This window comes from Elephantulus edwardii, unplaced genomic scaffold, assembly GCF_000299155.1.
Source record: "Elephantulus edwardii isolate Elephantulus edwardi_28Jun2011 unplaced genomic scaffold, EleEdw1.0 scaffold00047, whole genome shotgun sequence".
NCBI classification, from domain to species: domain Eukaryota; kingdom Metazoa; phylum Chordata; class Mammalia; order Macroscelidea; family Macroscelididae; genus Elephantulus; species Elephantulus edwardii.
In genome coordinates, this window is record NW_006399797.1 from 19700339 (window position 1) to 19710744 (window position 10406).

Genomic DNA, 10406 nt, shown 5'->3' on the forward strand with positions numbered 1-10406 from the left:
GGTCTCTTTGGGATATATTCCCAGTAGTGGAATTGCTGGGTCAAATGGTATCTCTATTTGCAACTTTTTGAGAAAGCGCCATACTGCCTTCCACAGTGGTTTCACCATTTTACATTCCCACCAACAGTGAATAAGGGTTCCAATTTCTCCACAACCTCGCCAGCATTTGTTGCTTGTCATTTTCTTTTTTTAATATTCATTCATTGTTACACAGTTAGCTCCCTCTCACCCATTTCTCCCTCCCCCACTCCTCTTTGCAATATACTTCTTTTTCTGGATTATTGTCATGTGTATAATGTCTAATCATATATTGCTTTTAAACGGTTCTTTCCTTCGTGTGTTCCAATAGAGTGTTCATTGTCTATCCACTCTTATCCTAGTCTTCTTCCAACTCCCCCATGTTTCTTGCTGTGTTATTAAAAATAGAAAAGAGATGGAAGCAACCCAGGTGCCCATCAACAAATGAATGGATAGAAAAACTATGATCTATTCTTACAATGGAAAACTACAAAGTACTGAAAAACAACGCATTCCTAAAACATTACACAACATGGATGACCATAGAGGGCATTTTACTAAGTGAACTATCTCAGTTACAAAAGGACAAATACTGCATAGCACCTCTGTTCTCTTTTAATGACATTTTGCTCGCTTCATGCATATCTTTGATGCCATCCCACAGTTGATCTGGTTCTAATCCACCAAGCTGCTTCATGGGAGAGAAGATGGACAATCTTCTCCTGAGCAATGTATTGCCTCTGAAAACGTGCTAGAGGGTCAGCTATGTGTTGGTTCAGACTCCATGGTACACAACAACAAAAATCCTATTATGTCTCCATGTAGATCTCTCCTCTCATATCCATGTATCTATACAGAATTTCTTTAAATCATGTTATTCACCTCACAATAAACTTTTAAATAGAAACAGCCATCCGAGTCATTCCTAAAAAATGTTTCATGTCAAGTCTTGCCATTATGTTTGTAATGATATTTTGAGTTTAAAATTTTAATTTTAAAACATTTCTCCATTATAATATCATTACATAGAGAAAAAGGTGGGTTGTTGTGTACCCTCAAGTCAAAACCACCCCATAGCTGACCCTCCACTGGGTTTTCAAAGGCAGCAAATCACATGGATGGATATTGCCTATCTTTTTCCCAAAGAGCAACTGGTGGATTCAAACTGTGTGCCTTCAGGTTGGCAACACAGCTCCTTACCCTAGGCCACTATAGCTCAATATATTGATGGGGAGCCCTGGTGGTTTCGTGGTAAGGAACTGCACTGCCAGCTCATAGGGATGGCACTCAAATACACCAATTGCTTCACTGGAGAAAGATGGGCAATCTCTCGAGTGATTTAATGCCTCTAAAAACCTGCTGAAGGGTCAGCTATAGATTGGTTCCTACTTGATGGCATACAGTAACAACAGCAATATAGCTATGGCATTATATTTTCCTGATTTTTTCCCATAGAATGATGTGTTTTAAAAGGCTATATCCCATTTTAAGTGTACTGTAAAAGGCATTTAAAAAACCTTTGTTCCTCCAATAGAGCATTGGATCCTATAGGATTCAAAACCACAGCCCCAGAAGTAAAGTGCGCAACAAGAAAGTCATGTTCAAAAAAAAAAGAAAGTTATGTTCATACTTGTGCTTGGGAGAAAGAAAAAAAACCCACTATGTGACATGATGAGAAAGAAAAACAAGAGGTCTCTTCAGTAATCTTATACAGGTCAGCTAAGTTCTGCTCTGTAAAAGGAGGATAAGGAAGGCGTATGGTCAAAGAGGAAAAAGATAATGGGAATTAAGGCCATTAAGAGTAAGAATGAAAGCAGCGACAGCTGTCCTTGACAAGGACTGTTTTATATCAGAAACCTGGTACTGCAAATTCTGCAAGATTATTGGCATTTAAGATTATTACCCCTGTGAATATTGGCCTTAATAAAAAAAATAAATTACTAACTTTGATTATAAAAGGTCCAGTCAATCCAACGAAATCTCAATCTAGGTGTCCCCCAAAAGAGTTCATTTTCCTGTGTAGGGCATTCAGTCAAAGACTAGCTCCTACTCCAGCCACCTGCCACCCAAATCAAAGTTACATGGAGGTGATGGGGACAACTAAACACAGGAATGACACAGCCAAATCCTTTCATCCTTTCACGGCTATGTAGATGCTGGAGAGTGTTTCATAGGTACTTGATATTAAAGCATAAAATAATTAAACCGAGAATAAGAATCATGAATCATTTTAAGTCCCCTTTAAACAAATTCTTTCATCTCTCTGTGTTTTCTGTACCTGTTAATTAGTTAGACCTGTTAGCAAAAAGGTTGCTGCTGTTGTTATGTGCCATTGAGTTGCCTGTGACTCATAGTGACCCTATGTACAACAGCCCTATCCCTGCTCTATTTTGTGCCAATCTTATTATGTCTGACACACCTACCCCCATTACCCTAGTCACTGAATCACTCCATCTCATAGAGGGCCTTCCTCTCTTGCACTGTCCCTCCACCCTCACTAGTCTGATGTCCCTCTCCAAGGACGGATCCCTCCTTGCAACCTGCTCAAAGTATGTCAAATGAAGCATCAGAATCCTTGCCTCCAAGGAACACCCTGGTATCACCCTCTCTAGGATGAAACTGTTTGTTCTCCTAGCAGTCCATGGTCTATTCAATACTCTTCTCCAGCACCATAGCTCAAAGGCATCAATTCTCTATCATCCTTAGTCATTGTCCAGCTTTCTGATGCATAGCAAATAATTACAACAACTGTGGCCCAAATCGGGTGCACCTTAGTCTCCAGACTGACATTGTTGCTCTTTAGTACTTTGGAGAGGTCTCTGATAGCAGACTTCCCCAATGCAATTTGTCTTTTAATTTCCTGGCTGCTGGTACCAAGAGTGTTAATTGTGGAATAAAGGTAACATTAAAAAAAATCATTAAGTAACATGGAGAGATTGTATGAAATAATAATAGGTGCTTTTTTAGAAAGAGAAACTAAGACTACAAAAAGCCATCCTTTGCCTCTGGGGAAAGCATTTAATTTTCTTTCTTACCACTGTGTAAATGTTAAACAATGAGTTCTAAATGCCTACCTATACCCATATTCCTTTCATGGTAGTGGTACTATTAAGTCAGTCTGGCTATTGCATCTTTGTTAGAATGGTACTGCAACATAGGGTTTCCAAGGCTGAAATCTTTACAGAAGCAGATAGGCACAGTTTATGGTTACTTTCCAATTTTATCCAATGTGTTCAATATGAAAGTATTTGGGCGAGGGGGAAGGCAATACTCATGTTATGAGCTGGTTCTGTTTTCGTTGTACGTCATAGTACTAGAAACTTTTTAATTGTTTTGTCTCCCTGTGGAACATTTTAAACAGAAACAGAATTTTTTAATTGGCCCATTGAAGACTTTTAAGGATATAAAGGAGGTAACTAGCTCTTCTTTTGTCATTGGAAAGTAATTAAACAAGTATTCATTATCTAGGGAGAGATCAAGACTTAAATTAAGTGGATTTTTTTAAATTATATTTTTGGCATTTTACTGGTGGAAGTGATTGAAAAATTAATTTGCTAGGAAGTAGCTCAAAACTTACTCTAAAAGTGATAAAGATTAAAGATGTTTTAAGAAATACCATTTTCTAAAATCAGATATAAAAACAACTGTGAAAGTTTGCAATTATCTAACAAAAGGACATTTATTTAAATATCTCTTATGCATCCCTCAAATTTTCCAGATATTTTAAAAAATCATGTTTAAGAATTTTAAAGTATAGTTAGCAAAGAATATAAGAGTAGTACTATACATACTTTGTATCATAATATATTACCTATAGAGATTAGACACTTGTTAAGTCTGCTATCTGCATCTTAACATCATTTAAATGTATCATATTTAATGAGTGACTTTAAAAAGTTTTTGACATTATAATTAGACAGAAGATTGAAACTACGTGGAAAGTTATAAAGTACTATTGTTGTTGCTGTTAAGTGCCATAGAGTATGACTTATAGTGACCCTATGAACAAAAGATCTGGATCCTGTCTAATCGTGTGCCATCCTTCTCATCTCCAACACAATTAAGCCCATTGCTGCAGACACTGTATCAATCAGTCTTGTTGAGCATCTTCCACTCTTTCACTGACCCTCTGCTTTTCCAAGCATGATATACCTCTCCAAGGAATAACCTCTTCTAATGAATAAGGATGACAGAAAAAGAATTGATAAGTTTGATTTGTGGTGTTGGAGAAGGCTAGTAAATATCCCTGTGGACTGCACAAAGAATAAACAGCTACATCTTCAAAAATAGTGCAGACAGAGAGTTCCTTTGAAGCAAAGATGGCAAAACTTCATCTCTGATACTTTAGACATGTTGCTAGAAGAGACTCTTACCAGGAGGGGTACATCACACTTGAAAAGATGAAAGCTCAGTTAGAGTTAGGTGACCCAGCAAGGTGGATTGACACAGTGAATGCAGCAAGTGGATCACAGATGTTGAGGGTGACTTAGGAGAGGGCAGGTTCTAGGTCTATTGTTTTTAGGGTCACTATGACTCATATTCAGCTCCACAGCACATAACAACAACGGTAACATCCCCAAACTTTGTGTGACCAAAGCTAAGCCATCCTGGCTTTTAAAGAGACCTTGTACATTCTCCAAGACAGATTTGTTTGTTCTTTTGGCAGTCCGTGGGATGTTCACCACCCTTCTCCAATACCACAAATAAAAGACATCAATTCTTTTCCTGTCATCCTTATATTTTTCCAGCTCTCAGATGCATAACAGGTGCTTGGGAAGATTATTATTTGAATCAATTGCACCTTTTTTTAAAAAAACTGAAATCATTGCTCTTCAAGACTTTGGGAGAGGTCTCTGACAGCAGACTTTCTCTATGCTATACTCTTTCATATCTCCTGACTGCTGGTATCAAGGGTGTTGATTATGGATCCAAGAAATATTAAATTGTTGGCAATTTCAATCTTTTCTCCATTTATTATAATGTTGCCTAATGGCCTATTGTTTTTGTAGATGTTGAGTCAGAATCAGCTGACCCTTCCGTGGGTTTTCAGATGCAGTTAATCATATGGAAGGAGACTGTCCATCCTTCTCCCCCAAAGCATCTGGTGGATTTGAACTGTGTGCCTTTGCGATTGCAGCACAGCGTGATGCTGAGATGTAATCTGTATTAAGGCTGCTGTCTTTTGTTTTGTTTTGTTTTGTTTTTTATCTTCTGGGGTTTTTTAAATTAATTTTAATGAAAGTTTACAGAGACTTAGGATTGCCCTTCATTCATTGTTGTACTTTTCTCCCTGCCCCCGCCCCCCAGTACACTCTTTTCTTTGAAAAGTAAAATCCTTTCATTGTTATACAAAACCTCCTCCCAAGTCCACTCCACTATGCAGCCTTCACTCTGGACTTCTATCATGACAATAATAACTAATCATATATCCCTTTTAAACAGTTCTCTCCCTCATCTATTTCAATTATTTATTATTTATAACAGTATTATTCAATTAATAACATTATTTATCCCCTCTTTCTCAGTCTCCCCTCAACCCCGATGTCAAACTCATTTTACAACAGTGGCACTAGGCAATATTTTTCCCTTTGTGACTGAGATATTTCATTCAGCATAATGTCCTCCAGGGTCACCCATTTTGTATAATATTTCATAAGTTCCTGTTTTACAAGGCAGCATAGTATTCCATTGTGTGAATATACCAGAGCTTCTCTATCCATTCATTTGTTGATGGGCACTTGGGTTGTTTCCAGCTCTTGGCTATTGTGAACAAAGCAGCAATAAACATGGGTGTGCGTATATCTGCTTGGGTGGTGGTTATGCTCTCTTTAGGGTATATTCCCAGGAGTATAATTGCTGGGTCAAATGGTATTCCTATTTGCAACTCTTTGAGAAAGTGTCAAACAGCCTTCCATAGTGGTTGCATCATTTTACACACCCACCAACAGTGAATAAGGGTTCCAGTTTCTCTGCAACCTTGACAGCATTTGATGTTTGCTGTTCCATTAAATTTTGATGTTCTTACTGGGGTGAGATGATATCTCATAGTTGTTTTGAAGGCTGCAGTTTTTTATCCTCTGTAGTAAGGACTCTACCTCAAGTCCTCATCACTTTCAGTAAAAAAGTTGTGTCATCTTGTTGGATAATACAGGTTGTTTATCAGTCTTCCTCTGATCCTCTGATCTTCTTCATAAAGTCCAGCTTCTCTAATGATTTGCTGAGCATATAGGTTGAATAGGTATGGGGAAAGGGTGCAGCCCTGACATACACTTTTCCTGATTTTAAACCATGTAGTAGTGTATCCTTCCTCTGTTCAAAATCAGCTTCTTGAACTAGCTATAGGTTTTGTATAAGCATAATTAAGTGTTCTGGAATTCCTATTCTTCTTAATGTTAGCCATAGTTTGTTAGGATCTATACAGTCAAATCTTTTTGTATAGTCAATAGAACACAGATAGACATTCTTCTGATAGTCTCCACTTTCAGCCAAGATCCATCTAACATTGGCAGTGATATCCTTGGTGTCACGTCCTCTTCTAATCCCACCTTGAACTTCTGGCAGTTCTCTGAGTGTTAGTAATATTTTGCTTGCTTGTGGTATTAATGATGTTATTTTATAATTTCCACATCCTATTGGATATTTTTTCTTGGAAATGGAAACAAATATGGCACTCTTCTACTGAACTGGCCAGGTAGCTGTCTTCCAAATTTCCTGGCATAGATTAGTGAGCACATCCAGGCTGCATCTGTTATTTAGAACATGTCCATTGATATCGATCAATTTCCAGGGCTTTATTTTTTATATGTCTTAATGAAATAAAATAGCATAGAAACTTGTAGTATTCATGGAATTCAACATAAAAATCTCCCAGTTTCCCCCAAAGTGCCTGTGAAATGCACCAAAACTTATCTTTGTTCATAAGAAATTAATTAATTTTTAGACTCTTAGTATATGAAATTTTAATGAGATTTGAGTTTGCCATAATGAAACTGATTACATAAGAGCAATTATCAAATATGAATGTCAAAACTGTATTAATCAAACACCAGCATTACAGCCCCCAAAGGAAAAACATATTTTTTAATAATAAGAGGGTTATAGCAGCATCTCTGCAGAAGTGGACTTTGTTTCATTGTCCAAATATCTCTACTCTGAGTTTACTTAGACAGCAATGGCTTAATCTTTCCATTTTTAAGATAGAAGTGGGAATACATTATTTAATTCTTATTTGTTTGTCAAAATCATCTTAGAAGCTTTACTTGAATTATTGTGTACATTTTTATCAAGTATTCCAAAATCTGTCTTTCATGATAATCTTCATTTAATACTTTGATAACAGCTGATATGTAGTTGTTGTTGTTGTCATTATGTGCCATCAAGTTGCTTACGACTCATAACAACCCTGCAAACAACAGCCCTAAACCCTGTTCTATCCTGTGCCTAACTTATCCTCTCTGACACATCTACCTTCATTACCCCAGTCACTTAATCAATCCATCTCATCGAGGATCTTCCTTTCTTGCACTGTCCCTCTACACTTCCAAACATACTGTCCCTCTCCAAAGACTGGTCACTCCTTGCCACATGCTCAAGTATGTTAGATGAAGCCTTAGAATCTTGCCACCAAGGAGCAGCCTGGTTTCACCCTCCCCAGGACAAACCTGTTTGTTCTCCAAATAGTCCATGGCATAGTCAGTACTGTTCTCCAGCACCACAGCTCAAAGGCATCAATTCTCTTTCTATCGTCCTAGTCATTGTCCAGCTTTCTGATGCATAGCAAGTAATTGCAAAAACCATGGCCTGGATCAGACTCACCTTAGTCTACAGACTGACATTGTTGTTCTTCAGTATTCTGGAGAGGTCCCTGAAAGCAGACTTTCCCAATGTAGTTCATCTTTTGATTTCCTGGCTACTGGTACCAAGAATGTTGATTGTGGAGCCAAGCAATCTAAAGCTGTTAATAATCTCAAAATTTTCACCATGATGCTGCCAATCAGCCCAGTGATAAGAATCTTTTTTTATTGATATTGAGCTTCAATTCATTTTGAAGGCTATAGACCTTGACCTTCTTCAGCAAGCACTTCAGGGCATCCTCAGTTTCAGCAAGTAGGGTTGTGTCAACTGCATAACATAGGTTGTTGATGCATCTTCCTCCAATTCTGATGCCACATTCCTCCTTATAGAGCCCCGCCTCCCAGATGATCTGTTCTGCATATAGATTGAAAAGATATGGAGATATAGGACACATCCCTGGTGTACACCATTCCCAGTCTTGAACCATGCAGTGTTTCCCTGCTCTGTTCTGATGACTGCCTCCTGGCCCAAATATAGATTTCACATAAGCACAGTCAAGTGTTGATGGATCCCCATTCTTCTCAGAGTTAGCCATAGTTTGCTGTGATCCACACAGTCAAATGCCTTTGCATAGAAAAAAAAACACAGACATTCCTCAGGTACTCTCTGCTTTCAGCCAAAATCGCATCTAACAGTGTGCTAAAATTCAGGTAAAATTTTTTTAAGTTAAACAAAGAAATGAGAGACCAGAAATTATTCATTTCAGACATATTCTTTCTCAAGATGAATTCTAAGATCAAAAGAAATACATAAATTATATTCTCTCTGAAATACTTTATGTCATGATAATGGCTCTTGTTTACAACCTCATAGCTTCTATATTAAAGTATTTCAGATACCATTATTTTAATCCTCAAATACCTTTTCAATCAGTGTTGTTGTTGTTGTTGTTAAGTGCCATAGGAGAGACTTCACCATAGCGATCCTATGAACAACAGATTGAAACTGTATCCTATCCTGTGCCGTTCTTACAATCTCTTCAAACATCTTTTCAGTCAGTGATGTTATTTCCATAATATCTGTTATTACTCTTGTTGCTGTGAGCCTTTGATGCCATAGCTGACTCATACCTGGATCTTCAGATGATTTTTAGAGGTTGTAAATTCAAGGGAGGGTGTTGTTTCTTTCTTCCACAGAGCAGCTGGTGGGTTCAAACCATGTGTCCTTGGATTGATAGTGTAGTTCCTTACAACAACTAGGCCACCAGGTCTCCCTAACCGAAGTATATAGATTTAAAAACAAACAAGCAACAAAATCCCTCTTCAGGTCAGAGAGCTCAGATTCACCAGCTCAACTCTCCGCCTTATGATCAAGTCCAGCGCAGAATCCCTTTGGCATGTAGTGCTGGATTCAGGAGCCCTGGCATCACCTAGGAGTTATTAGAAACCTAAATTCTCTGACCACTTCTCTAGACCTATTGATCCAGACACTTGGCAAGAATACCAGAACCAGTCTGGCAAAATTCTATAGTTTTAAAAAACATTGACATAGATTGTCTTTTTCTCCAACTCCTTAAATAAAATCCCATGAGAGTACTAGCTTTGAGAATGAGGTGTATTAATTCATGTAATAATGGCCAACTTTTATTGAGAACTTTCTTCTAGCAAGTATAATTCTGTATGCCTTCCCTCACTGATTCATCACAAAAAGTCCTATCATATTCATACAAAAGCAGATCAATGAAGTGTGGAGAGACTAGATGATTTCCCTAAAGCAACACAAGGAGTCTCAAATGAGGTGGTCTGTTTGAAGTGCCATCTTGTACACCATGTAACTTGTGAGTTTGCACATTCAGCAACTGTTCCTCAAGAGAACTCTGCATGGTACATACAGTGGAAACTACAGTAACCTGTGGAGTTAGATGAACCTGGGGCCAAATCCTAGCCAGTCCCCTTGTGAAACCTGGTTTGTGGAGTGGAGAGAACCAGGCAAATTGTTTCTGAAATCCAAATATAAATTTGTAATCTCCTAAGCACTAATATTTCCTAAAAAGTCTGTTTTCCTGAAATATTTTTTTCCCTCAGGCTTACATGAATCATGAAGTACTTGGGGAGAAATTGTGCTGCAAAATTACTGTGTTAGAAACATTTGTGAATGAAGTAGCAAAGTATAAGGAATCTGAAGGGAAATATTCTTTGGTGCCATTTCTTCACTAGCAGTGATATATTTTAATTTACTATGGCCAGGTGTTTCCATTCTGCAATGCTTATTTGGGGAAGAATCCTGTTTCAACCTAGAAAAAAAAAATACAAACAGCTTGCAAAATGATTTGACATTTCTCAAAATACAGCATGCATAAGGAAGTAGACTGTCTTTAAGAGTCTCATACTTATTTCCATTCTATCTAATCCACATAGCCACTGGAGGAATACTTTCAAAATTATGGCTATAATTCTACTCCCTATTTGAACACTCTATCTAGGATTTACCTTGACATTTAAGACCTAAAGTCATTACCAAGGCTGACAAAAGTCATCCATGAAATGACTGGATTCTTTCTCCCAACCTCTTGAACTCACTTATTAAAATCTCAA

At 37.7% G+C, this 10406-nt stretch overlaps 1 protein-coding gene across 3 annotated transcripts in view; it reads left to right on the forward strand.

Moving 5' to 3' along the window:
- LOC102847706 (leucine-rich repeat-containing G-protein coupled receptor 5-like) overlaps positions 1-10406 on the forward strand; it is a 224564-nt gene that overhangs the window by 146653 nt on the left and 67505 nt on the right. The window lies entirely within an intron of this gene.